At 49.1% G+C, this 15,878-nt stretch overlaps 2 pseudogenes; both read right to left on the reverse strand.

The window, feature by feature from the left end:
* Window positions 1-423: 423 nt before the first annotated feature.
* LOC131411267 (uncharacterized protein C8orf88-like) lies at window positions 424-3,226 on the reverse strand (annotated as a pseudogene).
* Window positions 3,227-14,829: 11,603 nt separating this feature from the next.
* LOC131411269 (lysine-rich coiled-coil protein 1-like) lies at window positions 14,830-15,592 on the reverse strand (annotated as a pseudogene).
* Window positions 15,593-15,878: the final 286 nt, after the last annotated feature.

Below are 15,878 nucleotides of genomic sequence, written 5' to 3' on the forward strand. Positions count from 1 at the left end.
GTGTGACAGAAAGGGGGAGGGGGAGAAAAGGGGGGAGGAGGAGAGGGAGAGAGGAGTGGGAGGAGAGGGGACAGTATTTAAGTACTTCCATAGGACCTGCCCTGGTCTGGGCAAATGCTAACTTTTTTTTTTCACATTGTAGCAAATACTTTACATTTGAGAATCTTTACAGCTTACATTTCTATTATTACAAGTGATGAAAAACAAAAAATTGCAAGTGGCATGCAAATTTTAAATACACTGATTCCCACTTCAGTAACCAAATTCTTACTTTCCAGTGTTACTTCCCAATTTATGCAGGAAACTGCCTGCAAAGCTGAAACTGATTAGCAAATTCTTTATAGTTTAAAATATCTCTCATTTTAGGAGAAACCAAATATCCAACCATCAAAATTAAAAATAAATTGAATTGTCACAGTTCGTTACAGTTATTGTTACTAGATCCACTTCATTTGTAGATGTCCAAAATATAAAATGAATAATTCTTTATCTTCAAATTCATCTGTTCTTAAAATGCTACTTAGAACTTTGGTTGTTTTCTGGTTTTTGAAGCACAGTGGGATGATCAGGCAGAAAATCTGTTTTTTTTTTCTGCAGATGGAAACACTTGAGAGCTTCAACTGGAAATCTCTGCTGTATTTGAGTCTCTCTTTTTTAGCTGGAGACTGATATTGCTGTTGTTAAGATTTTGAGAAAAGGCTTGCATTCCATTCATCTTACATCTGCTAACTCCACTTTGTAAGAACTGAGTGTTGCATGGATATTCACTTGGAAAGGTGAAAGGGAACACTGCTCCAGGGGGAGAAGTCAGATGAAGAACAGGTCTATGCTGGCTGAAGTGGTTTACCAATCGAATTTTTGGTTCCATTATCACAAAGACTTGACATTCTTTTACTGAACCAGGTCCATTTTTGCCCTTTGCCCAGAAAGCCAAACACTGAGACGACAAGATTGCAGCAGAAAGAAGGTTTAATCATAAGGCAGCCAAGTGAGGAAAATGGGAGAACAAGTCTCAAATCCACCTCCCTGAAAATAGGGACTCAGGGATATTTAGGGGGTAGGAGGCAAGGTGATCTGAAATGTGGAGATGATTGGAGGTGAGGAGAGGTGACGTAATTGATGATCTGCACAAGCATAGTCAGACTTCATGCCTCTTCATAGGACACATGTTCACAAAATGGCAGCATTGGCATGACCCAAGGATGGAGTTTTTTTAGCCTCTTGACATCAAAAGGTCACTTATCGGACATCTGTGTGGGCCTAGTTGATGGGTTGGTGGTCTCAACCGGCCTGAAGTGGACAAGGGGTTCTAATTCCTGAAAAACAGCTCAAACATCCAGTACTGTAGTGACCAGGCTCCAGGAAGATGTTACGGTGGGAGTCAGCATATTGCCTGAACAGCATAGTTAACAATGGATGGGTAAACAGCTAACAGCTAAAACTGGTAATTGCAGAAAGGAAAGAAAACTTCAGTTCCTCGTTACTTAATCATCAATGGCTAACTGTTTGCTGGTTTCACCAGTATGGGCAGCAAGGGCACCCCCAGACGGAAACTTTTGTCCAGCCTTCACAGGAGAGGAGGTCGCTGGAAACTTTGCCTTATTATTATTTTTTTTTTTTGTGAGGAAGATCAGCCTTGAGCTAACATCCATGCTAATCCTCCTCTTTTTGCTGACGAAGACCGGCTCTGAGCTAACATCTATTGCCAATCCTCCTCCTTTTGTTTCCCCAAAGCCCTAGTAGATAGTTGTATGTCATAGCTGCACATCCTTCTAGTTGCTGTACGTGGGACGTGGCCTCAGCATGGCCGGAGAAGCGGTGCGTCGGTGTGCGCCCGGGATCCGAACCCGGGCCGCCAGCAGCGGAGCGCACGCACTTAACTGCTAAGCCACGGGGCCGGCCCCCTTCGCCTTATTTTTAACTCAAAGATCTCTGCAGGAGGAGCTTAGGCCTCGCTATGTGGAAGCATGTTCTCCAACTGAGCCTGTGGAAACAAATACCCGCCTCTCCCTTTTGAATATTCATTCCCCAGCCAAAATCAAAGTTTCTGCTTCCCTTTGTTTGGAGACGTCATGACTTTGGAAATGATTCCTCATGGCCTCCTATTTGCTGCAAATACACTTTACTTTGTGAGACAACTTCCACTGGTGTAGAGTCTTATTTAACTCACCAGGAGGTGAGCCCACTTGGTTCGGTAACAGCCCATCCTGCTGTAAGTCACATTGCCCTTCCCCAGGCCTTTTTGTCTTTTTCTTTCATTTCTTTAAAACCTGGTTAGTTTTTCTTAATCAGTTATTCATTGTATTAAAAAAAGTGGGACACGACCAGACTGTGGGACGCTATGCAGCTATTCCAAAGAACCAGTCACACCTGGATGGACGGATTTCATGTCCAGAGTTAACAGGAGCAGGATGCAGAACTGCGTGTGACAGCCCATCAGGGAAAGCACAGGCACTGTTCACAGACGTGCCCCTGCTGGGCTGTCTCACACATACCCCCACCGGGACCTGCGGCTCCAGCCACACAGTGGGGCTAAGGGCAGGGGGCTGGGTCTCCACTTCCTATCCTCCTACTCTTGTGTCTCACCACAAACTTGACTCTGCCTCCCTGAGAAGCCTCTTGCCCTGGGAGTCTTGGGGCACAGAGCTGGGGTCTCTGCTCACCTCTCCACCCTGTGTGTAGCATAGGGCCTAGGGCCAGTACTCAAAAAGCTTGGACCAGGAGTGAAGGGATGAACGAGGGAACGAGCGGCAGAAACTGGAAAGTCACTTCTCTGGGCCCCACCCTTGAGTCAGTGCCCGGCGGTGTGAGTGTGGGAGAAGAGCTCACCCCAGGTTGACCCTTGGGTGGGAATAGTGGAGAGGGGAGCTCAGAGGAGCTCAGTTGTTTAGGCAATGGTTATGTAGTAAAAGCCTCGAGAGGAGGAGGGAGAGCCAGCAACTCTTGCGGCCCAGGAGGGGCTGGCTTCCAGCCCCCACCGTGCCTGCATTCTGCCCAAAGCCTCCTCAGGGTGCTTCCTTTACTTTGGGAGCACAGGTCTCCTGGGTAGTATTCAGAACCTTGCCCTGCCCGAATGCCAGTTTACAGATGCAGAGAGCAGACCCAGCAGCCTTGCCCTTGTTCCCCTCTGGGAAGTGCTGGCCCTGAGAGGGAGCCGCCCCTTCAGGGCTTGGCTTCCACAGCTGGGCAAGGCCAGGCAGAATTGCCTTCCAGGCTCAGCTCTGTGGTAGAGCTTGACATCTCTAGTCCACAAGCCCCAGGATTTGAGGCCCAAGGAGCCAGGCAGGATCAAGAAACCATCTGGGAGGCATGTCCACCTGGGAGGGTTTCTGGCGGCCTAGGCAGGAGCCCGGGTGTGGGAGGCCAAGGTGCTGCAGGAGGCACCATCCCCGGGACGGGGTTCAGAGGCCCTGCCGCATGGGGGCCCCTGCCCACGGGCCAGGCTGCCGAGGGTAACAGTTAACAAGGGCCAAAGCATCTGTCTCCTCCACATGTTTTCAACTGAGAAGTTGGCTCCAGCCTAGGCCTGGGCTGGGCGGGAGGGTGTCAAGACCCAATTTGGGATTTAGGATGTAGGAGGCATTAAGTGCTTTTCAGTAGGTAAGGGGAGACAAAGGAAATCCACCAGCGGAGATTATGGGGAAGGCTGCCTTCAAGATGCAAATGTCTAGTGTGAAACCCCAAGTAGGGACATTGTTAGGGGCTCTGGCCCCTCACCCTCTTGCGGCCAGGTGGTGATCTCTGGGGGGCTGGGGGTCTGAGAAACCACTGCCCAGCCAGAGATTAAAGGTAAACAGTTCTCTCTCTCCAGTGGACAAAAAGAAAAAGCTTCCAATGCCAACTCCACACCAGAACGATTTCCATGGCTGGCTCATCCTGCCGCCATACTGATGTGGCGGGAGGGCAAACCCCACTGGAGCCATCCCAGGCCTGGGCTGGAGTCTTTCTGTCTGCTTGTGTCAGATCTGTGTGTCTGTGTGTGCGTGTTGTGTGTGGAGGGGTGAGTGTTGGGTGGGGTTTCTTCTGGCAGCTGGATATGAGCGATGACTTTATGTTTTGTTTGGAAGAGTAGAGAGGGCTTGTGTCGGAAGGCCTAAGTGCGTTCTTGGTTTGTGAAGGACTCTGTGCTCTGCTCTCACTGCCCCTTCAGCAGCTGCAGCTTTCTGCCGAGGGCTTGGCCCGGTCGTTCCCGTCCGGTTTGATGGGCTCAGGGAACTCATTGCACAGCTCCACCTCCGGTCCCTGGGCAGGGAGAGAGAGAAAGGTTTGTTACTCAGGGCACAGGGGAATTCCCATGCTCAGCACCGGCCCTTCGGGGCACTCTCCCCGCCCCCCCGGGGCATAGTGGGTAGGGAGCTGGGGGACAGACGCAGCAGTGAAGGGAGGGCTCTGGCAGAAGGTGCTCAGCCCTCGAAGGCCACAAAGGCCACATAAGAGGAAGGCGGGTTGTGTGATAACTCCAGGCTAAGTGAAGACACGCATTCAGCAGGGAGAGCAGCAGTCGACCCTGAGCAGTCAGGACAGAAGCTGACTCATGCTCTCCAGCAGATCGTATGCCAGTGACTTGGGGACCACAGCCAGCTCACAGACACTTTCTGTACGGTTCATATAGATGCCAACACTTAAAAAGAAGTCAGACTTGAAGATGCCTGGATTTTTGGCAACTGGCAGCATTTCCACGAGGCAACGAGTGCTAGCTGCCCTCTCGGGCCCAAATGTTTCTCCAGCTCCCTTTTTGTCACTCATTTTTCTGGACTTAGGGTCTGTTTTCTTTTTCTTCCAGAGGTTGAGCAGAGTTTTGTGTCCAAGTGTCACGTGCTTAAAAACCAATGGCAGGTGAATTTTATCACCATCTGTGGTGAGAGATCACAGGAGATGGACGGGGGTCAGTTTAGTGGGACTTACTGCTGAACTCACATGCTTCCGGGGAGGAGCAGCTTTCTACTTCCCGGTAGAGAAAAACAATTTGTCTCTGAAACAGTGAGCACCTGTGTGCCAGGAACTGTTCTAGGATTTGGAGATAAAGCAAGGAAAGTTTCTATTCATGAACAGTTCTCTAGGAAAAATTATTCTACTCATAGTAGCTATAGAAGTAAAAACCTCTAGTAATACATATTGAAAAAAATAAAAGCTTCATTGAGGTATACCGTAGAGTGTACAATTCAGTGGTTTTCAGTATATTCACAAAGTTGGGCAACCATCGCCACTATCTAATTCCAGAACATTACCATCATCCTAAAAAGAAACCCTGCACCCATTAGCAGTCACTCCCCATCCCCATCTGACATGCTGAGCCCTTGGCAACCCACTTACCTACTTCCTGTCTTAATAGATTTGCCTATTCTGGACGTTTCATTTGATGGACGTTTGGGTTGTTTCCACTTTTTGGCTATTATGAATAACGCGGGTATGAAGATTTGTGCACAAGTTTTTGTGTGGACATGTTTTCATTCTCTTGGGTATATACTTAGGAGTGGAATTGTTAGGTCCTATGATAACTCTGTTTGACTTTTTGAGGAACTGCCTGTTTTCAAAAGTGGCTGCACCTTTTTACATTCCCGCCAGCATCTAGGAACACACTTAACATGAAAGGCAAAGGATATAACGCAAGACTTAAAATAATAGATGTTACGGACTGAATGTTTGCATCCCTCCAAAATCCATATGTTGAAGCCCAACCCCCAGTGTGGTTGTATTTGGATTAAGAAAGTAATTAAGGCCAAATGGGGTCATACGGGTGGGCCCCTGATCTGACAGGATCAGTGTGTCCTGATAAGAAGAGACATCAGAGCCATCTGGCTCTCTCTCCCCACCTCCACCCCCGCTCTCTCCGGGCACACTCAGAGGACAGGCCACGGAGGACACAGGGCCAAGGCAGCAGTCTGCACGCGGGGAGGGGAGTCCTCACCAGAAACCGAATTTGCTGGCACCTGAATTATGGACTTCTGGTCTCCAGAACTGAGAGAAAACAGCAGTCTGTTGTTTAAGCCACCCAGTCTGTGGCATTTTCTCATGGCACCCGGCGCATCCAGTAAAGGAGCTATAACGCAGTTCCAATGAGAATCTCAATAAGGTTTATTTTGGGGGAGGGTGAGGACGGAAAAAGGTGGAACTGGAATAAAATTCTTAGTGTAAATGGAAAATGCACCAAAATAGCCAAGAAAAAAAATACAAACAAGACTAGTGAGGGCCGGCCCCGTGGCTTAGCAGTTAAGTGCGCGCCCTCTGCTGCTGGCAGCCCCGGTTCAGATCCCGGGCGCACACTGACACACTGCTTCTCTGGCCATGCTGAGGCCGTGTCCCACATGCAGCAACTAGAAGGATGTGCAGCTATGACTACAACCATCTACTGGGGCTTTGGGGGAAAAAAATAAAAATACATAAAAATTAAAAAAAAAAAAAAAAAAAAGACTAGTCAGGGGAGACTTGCCTTATCAGAGGTCAAACCATATTACGAAGGCAGTCAAATCAAGATGGTCCAGGCAAGAAACACGCAGATGCCAGAGCAGTTTGGGGAGACCAGAAATAGATCCCAATATAAGCGAACATTTAATACCACAAAGATAATGTGTCAACCCAGTGGGAAAAAGCTAACAAGTAACTACTAATATTTGAAACAACTGGCTATCCCTCTTAAAGAAAAAGCTGAGTCCCTATTTCCTGCCATAAGCCGAAATACATTCCAGTTGAATTAGACAACACCCAATTTAGACACAGGAAACCTAGAAATTCAAATTGAAATACCCGACTGAAAAATTAACCTTTTTTCTATGGCCAAAGTATCTGTAGAAAAAGACAGCAGAGTTGGAAAAATCACTTGCAGTACAGGTGAAGTTAATTTCAATTCACAAAGAGCTCGTGAGAACTGACAGGTGCCCTGGCAAGTGCTATGTCCTGGCTGGCTGCAGCAGAGAACACCGGAAGACGGGCAGAGTGTCAGTGGAGTTACGCATGATCCTGCTGCTTGCTGGCGGGGAGGTAAGAGAAAGAAAACTCGCACTGCTGGTGGGAACCGAAGCAGTACTGCCCTTGGGGAAAGTCATCTGGCACCATCTCTTAAAAATACACAAACTTCTCAATCTAACCATCTTACTGCTAAGAGGCTAGCTCATAGAAATGAAAGCATTATAATAAGGCTATAGGCACAGCAATATTCAGAGAGAAAAACCCCAACAGTGATGCTAGTCAACAAGGAACTGGTGGAAAACAACTCCCCATACACATTTAGATCCACATGCAATTATATGCACACCAGGAAAAACACACTAGGTTATTAATCTAGGTACAAGGGTAGGCTAAAGGAAGGGGGGAAGAGGGACGCAAAAAGGCCTCGAGTCTGTATCCCAGTCAGTTCCTTCCCACTGTATCAGTGTTTCTCAGGGAGGGCTCTCCTGACATTTGGGGTGGGCCAATTCCTCATTGGTTAGGACTGTCCCGTTTCATTATGGAACACTCAGTGCAGCCCCCAGTCCTTGGAACGACCCATTCCAAATATCTCCCTGCCCACAGGTCCCGATGCCCCGTCCTGCTGAGAACCGCCGCCTTCTATAAACTCAGTTTCCCAGACGAGGAGACTCTGCCTTGCCCTTTACAGCCCCCATGTGCTCCCTCAAATGTTCTCTGCATCTTCTGATGTGTACCTACCTCTGACCTCCCCCACCCCCACCCCAATCTGTGTCTGACTACCACAGACACATGATGATGCCTCACAAGCTGCCTTAACTCACCAGCCCTAACAGCTGATAAATCAAAAGCGCCTCCAACTCGCACATGCCAACAAGAAGTAACTGTTTTTTTTCCTGAGAATAGTTGAATAAACAACACAAACAAGAAAGAAAATGTAGGAAAACTTTATTCAAGCAACGCAATTCCCACAGCTTCTGGTTAACCTTCCCGGTGATCAAATATAACCATTTATGAGAATGACAAAAGTAAGTCCATCTCATTTGATCTTCACAACCACCCTGCAAAGCAGATATTCTCATTTTACAGATGAGGGGACGAAGCTCAGATATGATAAAAAACTCGATCTAATGACGGATAGCAGCTGGGATTTGAATTTAAGTTTATCCCCTCCTTAAACAGGAGCAATCTGACCAGGGCCTCCTAGCGGCCTGATCTCCTAACAGCATGAAAGAGAAGAAGAACATGCCCAGTCAAGCAAGGGTGGCTTCAGCTCCAGTCTCCAGTGCCCCCGCATCGTTTAGGACGTTCACGAACAAGTGGAATTTCTGGAAGCCTTAAGGAGACTGTGTCATTACTTTCCCAGATAAACATACAGGGTTTTTCTGGCTACAAAGAAAAGAGTCAGCTAGGAAGGAAGATTAAGCGCAGGGAAGCCAGGCAAGGGCTGGGTGGACGGTCAATCACCAGAGGGAGCCAGACGGCTGCCAGAGACCCACCTGTTTAAGTGCATTCCGTGCAGTCGTTGGGAACGCCTGCTCCACACTGATGGCCTCCTTGGCACTGGTCTCGATGAAGGGACTTGTTTTTGCTGTGGCACCTGGCCTGCGCCCACTTTGTGGCCACCTGGAAGAAGCAGCAGTGTGCACGTGTACTCACAGCAGAAGCAGCAGCGCTGACTCAGTCCTTCCCCCAGCGACAGGAAGCACAGGTGGGGGAGTAGCCCTGGGGGATGAGGGTGTGCAGGGAGTGGGGGAGAGACCTGCAGACCTGTCCAAGGTCACCCTGCTGGCTACACATAGCATAGCTAGGACTCAAGCCCAAAGCCGTTTCTCTGTCTACAACCCACAGTTTCTGACCCGCGGCAATACTTAGAAGCCGCTTGTGAAAGCAGAAAGAAGCCAGCCCAGGAAGAAATGAATTGTCTCTCCTGGGGCCTCAGAGGTCCTGGCACAGGAAACTCCCGGCAGCTTGGTCTTGTGGCTGGCAGTCCGTTCCCCGTTACTGCTAATGTTACGTCACTTGTGCCACACACTCAAGGGCCGCAGAATTCTGCAACTCTCACCGATACCCTCACCTCTCGTATCCTAATTCCTTCCTCTACTCCTTGCCCATTTTCAGTCACAAGAGACGGACTCAGCCACTCAAGAAAGGGAGGAAGAGACCAATGATCAGAAATAAACCTAGCTCTAACTAAGAGTCTATGTTCCCAAGAGAAATGCTAGAGCAACTTGACTCAAAGCCCAAAGCAACCTTCTGCCCACATGGAGATCCAGGCAGGCTCTTGAGGTGCTGGGAGAGCACTTGAGACTGACAAAATCCAATTCCCTCCTTTCGAGTGCAGAAAGGGAGCCAAGGCTCAGAGGGCAAAGGCAATGGCTCAAAGTCACAGCCAGCTGGCGGCAGTATGAGGATTTAAACTAGGTCTCCCGGGCCCTGGTCCTCAAAGGTAGCTGGCCTGAAGGTACTTCCTACTCCCACGTGCACCTTCCAGAGCCATTCCAACCTTAGCACAGAACTCCCCAAATTCACAAGGCACCTTAGAAGCACGTGGCTCTCATAGGAGAGGAAAATACCAATGGGCCAACTGGAAAGCCACCATCTCCCAAGCTCCTCCTGGGCTCCAAGACTTTCAGGTGCACTGTCGTCTGACTCCAGAGTATTCTTGTTATATGAGTGAAGATTCAGACTCCAAGAAGTGTTCCCAAATTAAGGGTGCACGAGCCAGGCTTCAAATGTATGTCTGGGAGGGAGGGAGGAGGGCAAAAGGGGTGATTAGGCACATGTGTGTGGTGATGGATTGTAATTAGTATTTGGGTGGTGAACATGATGTAATCTATGTAGGAGTAGAAGTATAATGACGTACACCTGAAATTTATACAATGTTATAAACCAATGTTACCACAATAAAAAACAAATAAAAAAATAAATGTATGTCTGCCTTTAAATCCAAAAGACCAAAATGCCGAACACCACAGAGCCTCAAGTCTAATCATTTCACTGGGAGCAAGAGGGACGGCCAGTACAGGCAAGTCACCCCAAAAACGGACCTGCTACTCTGTTGGCATAATTTCCAAGGGAATACCATTGGAGACTCCCACTGCCCCTGTTTTGCCACAAAGGAAGCCAAGATGGTATGCCTTAACTGGGTGAGGGAGCAAGGCCACATTCCAAGGGCTGGGCAGGTAACCAGTTAATTGTCCCTTCTCCCTCCCCCACCATGGGGGCACACACACACAGGCACACTGGCTATTCGTCCTTGAGGCATACGGCTTTTTACCAATCAAAGCTAAAACCAGCACCTGTCCTCCCAAACTTAGCGGCCACTTCTAAAGGGACACCCTTTCTATGATTCAGCAGCTACAACTCAAACAAGGATAAGGTCATAGGCCTCCACATTTGTGATTCCCATACCTCCTGCTTGTTAAAGAATCCTGGATCTCTTCCAAGAGGTTTCCGCATTCAAATGGTAAGAAGTATGGAATGTGGTATCGCCCTCTTAGTATCCACTGCTGCGGCTTCCAGAAGTCCTCTCCCTCGAAAGGCAGGGACCCAGTGACCGTAATATAAAGAACGACTCCCAGGGGCCGGCCCCTGGCGTAGTGGTTAAAGTTCGGTGCACTCGGCTTCGGCGGCCCAGATTTGCGGGTCCAGACCCCGGGTAGGGACCTACACTACTTCTCAGCCATGCTGTGGCAGCGACCTACATACAAAATAGAGGGAGATCGGCAAGGGTGTTAGCTCAGGGCAAATCTTTCTCAACAACAACAAAAAAGAACGACTCCCACGCTCCACACATCCACTTGGCAGTCTTAGTTTGGGCCCTGGTGGACTTCTGGGACAGTGTCATAGGGGCTACCGCAGTGGGTACTCACCTTATGGCCAATGAACTCATTGCTGAGACCAAAGTCTGCAAGTTTCTTGTTCAGCTCAGCATTGAAAAGCAGGTTCTCGGCTTCAGGTCCCTCTGGGTGATGCCCTTCTGGTGGCAGTACTGTAGAGCGGATACTAGCTGCTGGAGTTTGCCTCGGGCCTCTTCTTCTGTCATGGGGCCGTGGTCCACTAAATAACTAAACATGTCTCCTCCGCTGATGTACTCCATGACGAGGAATAATGCTTCCTCGGTGTCAGTCTCTCAAATAACTCTGCAATATTGGGGTGATTCAAGGCCTCATGCTGTGGACTTCATGGAGTAGCCCCTGGATTCTGGAGGAGCTCTGCTTGTTCTTCTTAACGACCGTCACAGCCACCTCTGTCCCGGATGTGCCAAGCCACCTTCACCTTGGAGAAGCTACCCTCACCAATGGTCTTGAGGAGCTCCTAGTTGTCAACGTGGGTCTCCTTGTCAGCAGAGATGGCTGTGAGGCCCTGCCGCCTAGTGACCTGCTGACTACACTAACTGACAACACAGTTAACGCGCCACAGAACGACGTTTCAGGCAATGACGGACTGCGTATAAGACCGTGGTCCCATCAGATTATAACGGAGCTGAAAAATTCCTGTCACCTAATGACGTCGTAGCCGGTGTAACGTCACATGACAGAAGAAGAGGCAAGAGGAAAGGAAACTGCAGGAGAAGGAAAAGAAGAATGCCCCCAAAAATTCACAGTGAAGGGTTTAGCAGAGGCTTCTGCAGACCTCAACAAGCTCCTTACAAAGTTGGAAAACATAGACCCCAACACCAAACGGTTTTCATTAATAGAGAACAATGTTCACGGTGTATTATCTGCTTACAAGGAAATCTGTGATGAAAAAAAAGAAACCGGGCAAACTACTACTGACGTATTTCTGAAAAGAGTGACGCTCCTCAAGAAGAGCCTCAGAATAGTCATCTGTAAGAGGGGTATGGGCACGACAGCTCCAGCAGAGGCACATCCACCTGGGAGGGTTTCTGGCGGCCTAGGCAGGAGCCCGGGTGTGGGAGACCAAGGTGCTGCAGGAGGCACCATCCCCGGGACAGGGTTCAGAGGCCCTGCCGCATGGGGGCCCCTGCGCAGGAAGGCCCAGCTGGCTTGGGCCAGGCTGCCGAGGGTAACAGTTAACAAGGGCCAAAGTGTCTGTCTCCTCCATATGTTTTAAACTAAGAGGTTGGCTCCAGCCTAGGCCTGGGCTGGGCGGGAGGGTGTCAAGACCCAATTTGGGATTTAGGATGTAGGAGGGATTAAGTGCTTTTCAGTAGGTAAGGGGAGACAAAGGAAATCCACCAGCGGAGATTATGGGGAAGGCTGCCTTCAAGGTGCAAATGTCTAGTGTGAAACCCCACGTAGGGACGTTGTTAGGGGCTCTGGCCCCTCACCCCCCTGCAGCCGGGCAGTGAGCTCCGGGGCCTGGGGGGGGCTCTGAGAAACCACCAGGCAGCCAGAGATCAAAGGAGCTGGCAGTTGATGCTGAGTGAATAATCAAACATGTCTCCTCCACTAATGTGCTCTGTGAGGAGGAATGTTTCCTTGGTGTCAGTCTCTCAAATAACTTTAATATATTGGGATGATTCAAGGCCTTTATGTTGTGAACTTCACGGAAAATTCCATGGCCGACAGGATGCAAAACGTGGGGGGGACTCAGATAAAGCGGAATTCCCGGATGTCTAGCGTGGGGGGAGCCTCATGGCCCCTCAAGCCCGCCTAGCTGTGGGGGTTAAGGGGGAGCACCTCCATCTCCCAGGCACCATGGCGGGTGGGGCCAGGGTTCCACCTGCAGGGAAACCTGTGTTGTCTTCAGGCCGCAGGGAGCAGTGAGCAGGTGCCATCAGCCAGGCAGGGTGTCCCCAGGGATGGGGCCCCGCAGGGAGCACGGCAGACCCAGCTCTGCTCTTAGAGATCTCCCTGCACTGGAGTGAAGAGGCAAAACGGGGTCAGCCGGTCATAAGTGCTAGGAAGAAATAAAGCAGGGGAAGGTGATAGGGATGCTAGGGAGGCATTTTAGCACAGCTGGCCCTGGGGCTACTCCGAGGAGGTATTTAGGGGTTGAGATCTGAATGAAAGGAGCCAGGCACACAGCAAGTGCAGAGGCACTGAGGTGGGAGCCCCCCACCCCACCCCGGGTATGTGTGAGGAACAAAAAGGCCAGTGTGGTTGAGTACAGATTAATCCTAAGTCTGATGAGAAGCCACTGGAGGCCTTTTAGCAGAGGCAGGATGCAGGGATCAGACTTCTGTGTTAGACACTCCCTCTGCTGCTGTGTGGAGGCCAGGAGAGACCAGAGGGGAAGAGTGGAGAGCACGGCGGCTTGGGGAGAAGTGGATCGATGTGGGACCCACTTGGGGGTGTAGACCTGACAGGAACTGATGGGTTGGATGAGGGGTAGAGGAAAAAAGAAATCAGAGGGGTGTCTGTGCTTTCAGCCTAGAAGTGTCTGCGCGAGTTTGGGGAGAAGCAGGTTTGCAAGAGAAAATCGGGAGTTGTGTTTCAGCCCCGACACAGCAGGGATGTGTTTTAGACACCCCAGTGGAGATGACGGCGGGCTGCTGGGTGCTGGGGGTGCTGGTCTGGAGAGAGACAGAAGTCAGGGGTGTCATCAGTGTGGGAAGCGTTGAAGCCCCAAGCCTGGATGAGCTCCCCTGGAGAGAGAGGGCCCCCCGACTCTGCACCCACAGGCACCATGTGCCTGCCTGAGCCTCCTCCAGACAGGCCCGGCCCTGGGGAAGGCGTGTCTGTGAGGCCTGGCCACTTCCAGATGCTCCTTTTTTCATAGTTTGTCATTTTTCATTGGCTACTTGAGGCCTTCCCCACCTATAGTTTCCTTAGAGGAGTGGCAGGGGAGCTAGCTGTCAGTGTGGGGTTTGAGAGGCATCCCTGAAGGCTGGCAGGATCTGGCCCTAGAGTCCTGGCTAACTGGACAAAGCCACTACCCCCCTGCCCAACCACAAGCCTCAGTCTCCTCATCTGTATAATGAGGCCACTGGGACAAAACCACTTGGTCCCTTGCCAACTCCCAAAGCCCAGAATTAGCCTTCCCAAGCCCTGGTCCACAGGTCCACAAGCAGCCTCCCTCTTGGCAAAAGTGCTCCCTCCACTGCCAGGCCAAAGAGTCCACCAGGGCTGGCATGGACTTGGAGCTGTGTCTTCTGTGTCCTCCCCTCCATGGCCTGGCCACATTGCCCTGCCCACCTGTGTCCACTACCTCCACTGATTTCTTCTCTCCCCTAGTCTTGGCCAGGCTCCCCCAGGGCTAAAGAACCTCCCCTCTGCCCCACACTCGTGGCACTTCCTCCCTCGCTGACCAGGTGCCAGGAGTCCGGCCCACAGAGGGGGTGAATGCTCAGGCTCGTCCCTTCTGCCACCCACCCAGGTCGAATCTTGAGATGTTTTTTTTTATTTTGCCAAAATTAGAACAATTTATTATAAACATTTGCAGACTATAGACTGATTTTGTATAAACACCCTTTGAAACTTTTAAAACTATATGTAACATTTATTATTATTAATTATTATTATTATTATAATGTATTTCATTTTCCACTTTCCAATATAGAAAATACAGTGCAAGTTAGATCTAACAGGAAATAAAATCAATCTAAATTGCCTCATAGAGAACACTAACGAATACGAAAATACCCCACCCAAAACTAAAACAAACCCAATCAAGAAATAGATTCTGCAAAGCCTATTAATCCTCCAATTTAAAATAAATGACCTCCTGAGAAAAAAATACTTCCACCATCATAGCAATTTGATGAATAAAAGCAGAGCTACTTGCATTAAGAGAAATTACATTATATATAAGGAAAATGTAATAATGCTTTTAGAAAATGAGGAAAAATAATTTCCATGTTGGAGAGTAAGCATACTAAATACTTTCTGTTCACTTGGCCTTTGTTAGAAGGTAGATAAGCTGTTCATACATGAAGTGTTATGAACATGAACATCCTAAAACCAAGGTCCTCAACTATGTTTTCAGCTTAACCTCAGGAGAGCCAACTCAAGAGCTTCAAAATCCAAGTGTAGACTGGTCCCAAAGCATTTCCTCCTGTTCTTTGCCCTGTTCCTTTTCCTCTTTTCTATGCTTCCATTCCTCTTTCTTAGAGGCTGCGTCTCAGAGCTTTTTTCCTCCTTTGGATTCTGAAGCTTTCTGTACTGACCCTGACTGGTTCCACCTCTCTTTTGTTTCTTTGGATGCTCTTGTGTTTGTCTGAATCTATTTCCTCGCAACTTTTCTCCCTCTTATGCCTGGGCAGCTCCTCCTTTGGTTTTCCTCTGCCTTCCTCTGGGTGCCTTTTTCTTTTCTGATGCATCTGTTTATGGCTGGCTCAGGGGGCATTGGTACTGTTTTCTGAGAAGTGTTTGTAACCAGTTTCTACACTGTATGAGCTACAATTATCCTCTTGCTGGCTAAGGTTCAGGGGTACTGGTTTTTCTGAGAAACAGTCCCTGGTGAATTGACAGTAGCTCAGAGAGTCTAGTCTCCACCTGCTGTCATGAGCTGGTAGCCACTGCGGTCATCAGTTTTCCACCGTTTGTGAAATAGTGCATGATCTTGGGGAGGTCTGGACAGTTTCAGACGGGAGTCTTTGATCAAACATTCTATACCTGGGTCTGAAATCAACCTCTGCTTTGTACCCACAGGTTTCCAAATAGTCCTCTCTCATCTTTCGGAAGCCAACCTTTGATTCTAAGCCTCTGGCTTTCTGCACTTTGATATAATCTTCAAGTTCATCTTGAAAAGAGTCATATGTCTTCTCTGAATGCTTCATTAGGTTGACAACAAGGGATACTCCTTCTCAGGCTGAGAACTTGGTGGAGAAATCTTATCATGTTCACCCACTAATTCCTTCAGTTTTCTAGCATGAACTTTCCCCAAATAGCGAGAATGTGCAATAACTGGAGAGCTCATAATGTGAAATCCTTTGTGATTCAAACGATATCACTACCCCACATACGTGTTTTACTAAATGTATCTGTAAAAAGCTCAATCTTCATTCATTCAGAGTGGTATCTTCTCTGAGGCAGGGGCAGGTGCCTACAACTCCTGTCCCCTCC

Source organism: Diceros bicornis, chromosome 2, assembly GCF_020826845.1.
Source record: "Diceros bicornis minor isolate mBicDic1 chromosome 2, mDicBic1.mat.cur, whole genome shotgun sequence".
NCBI lineage: Eukaryota > Metazoa > Chordata > Mammalia > Perissodactyla > Rhinocerotidae > Diceros > Diceros bicornis.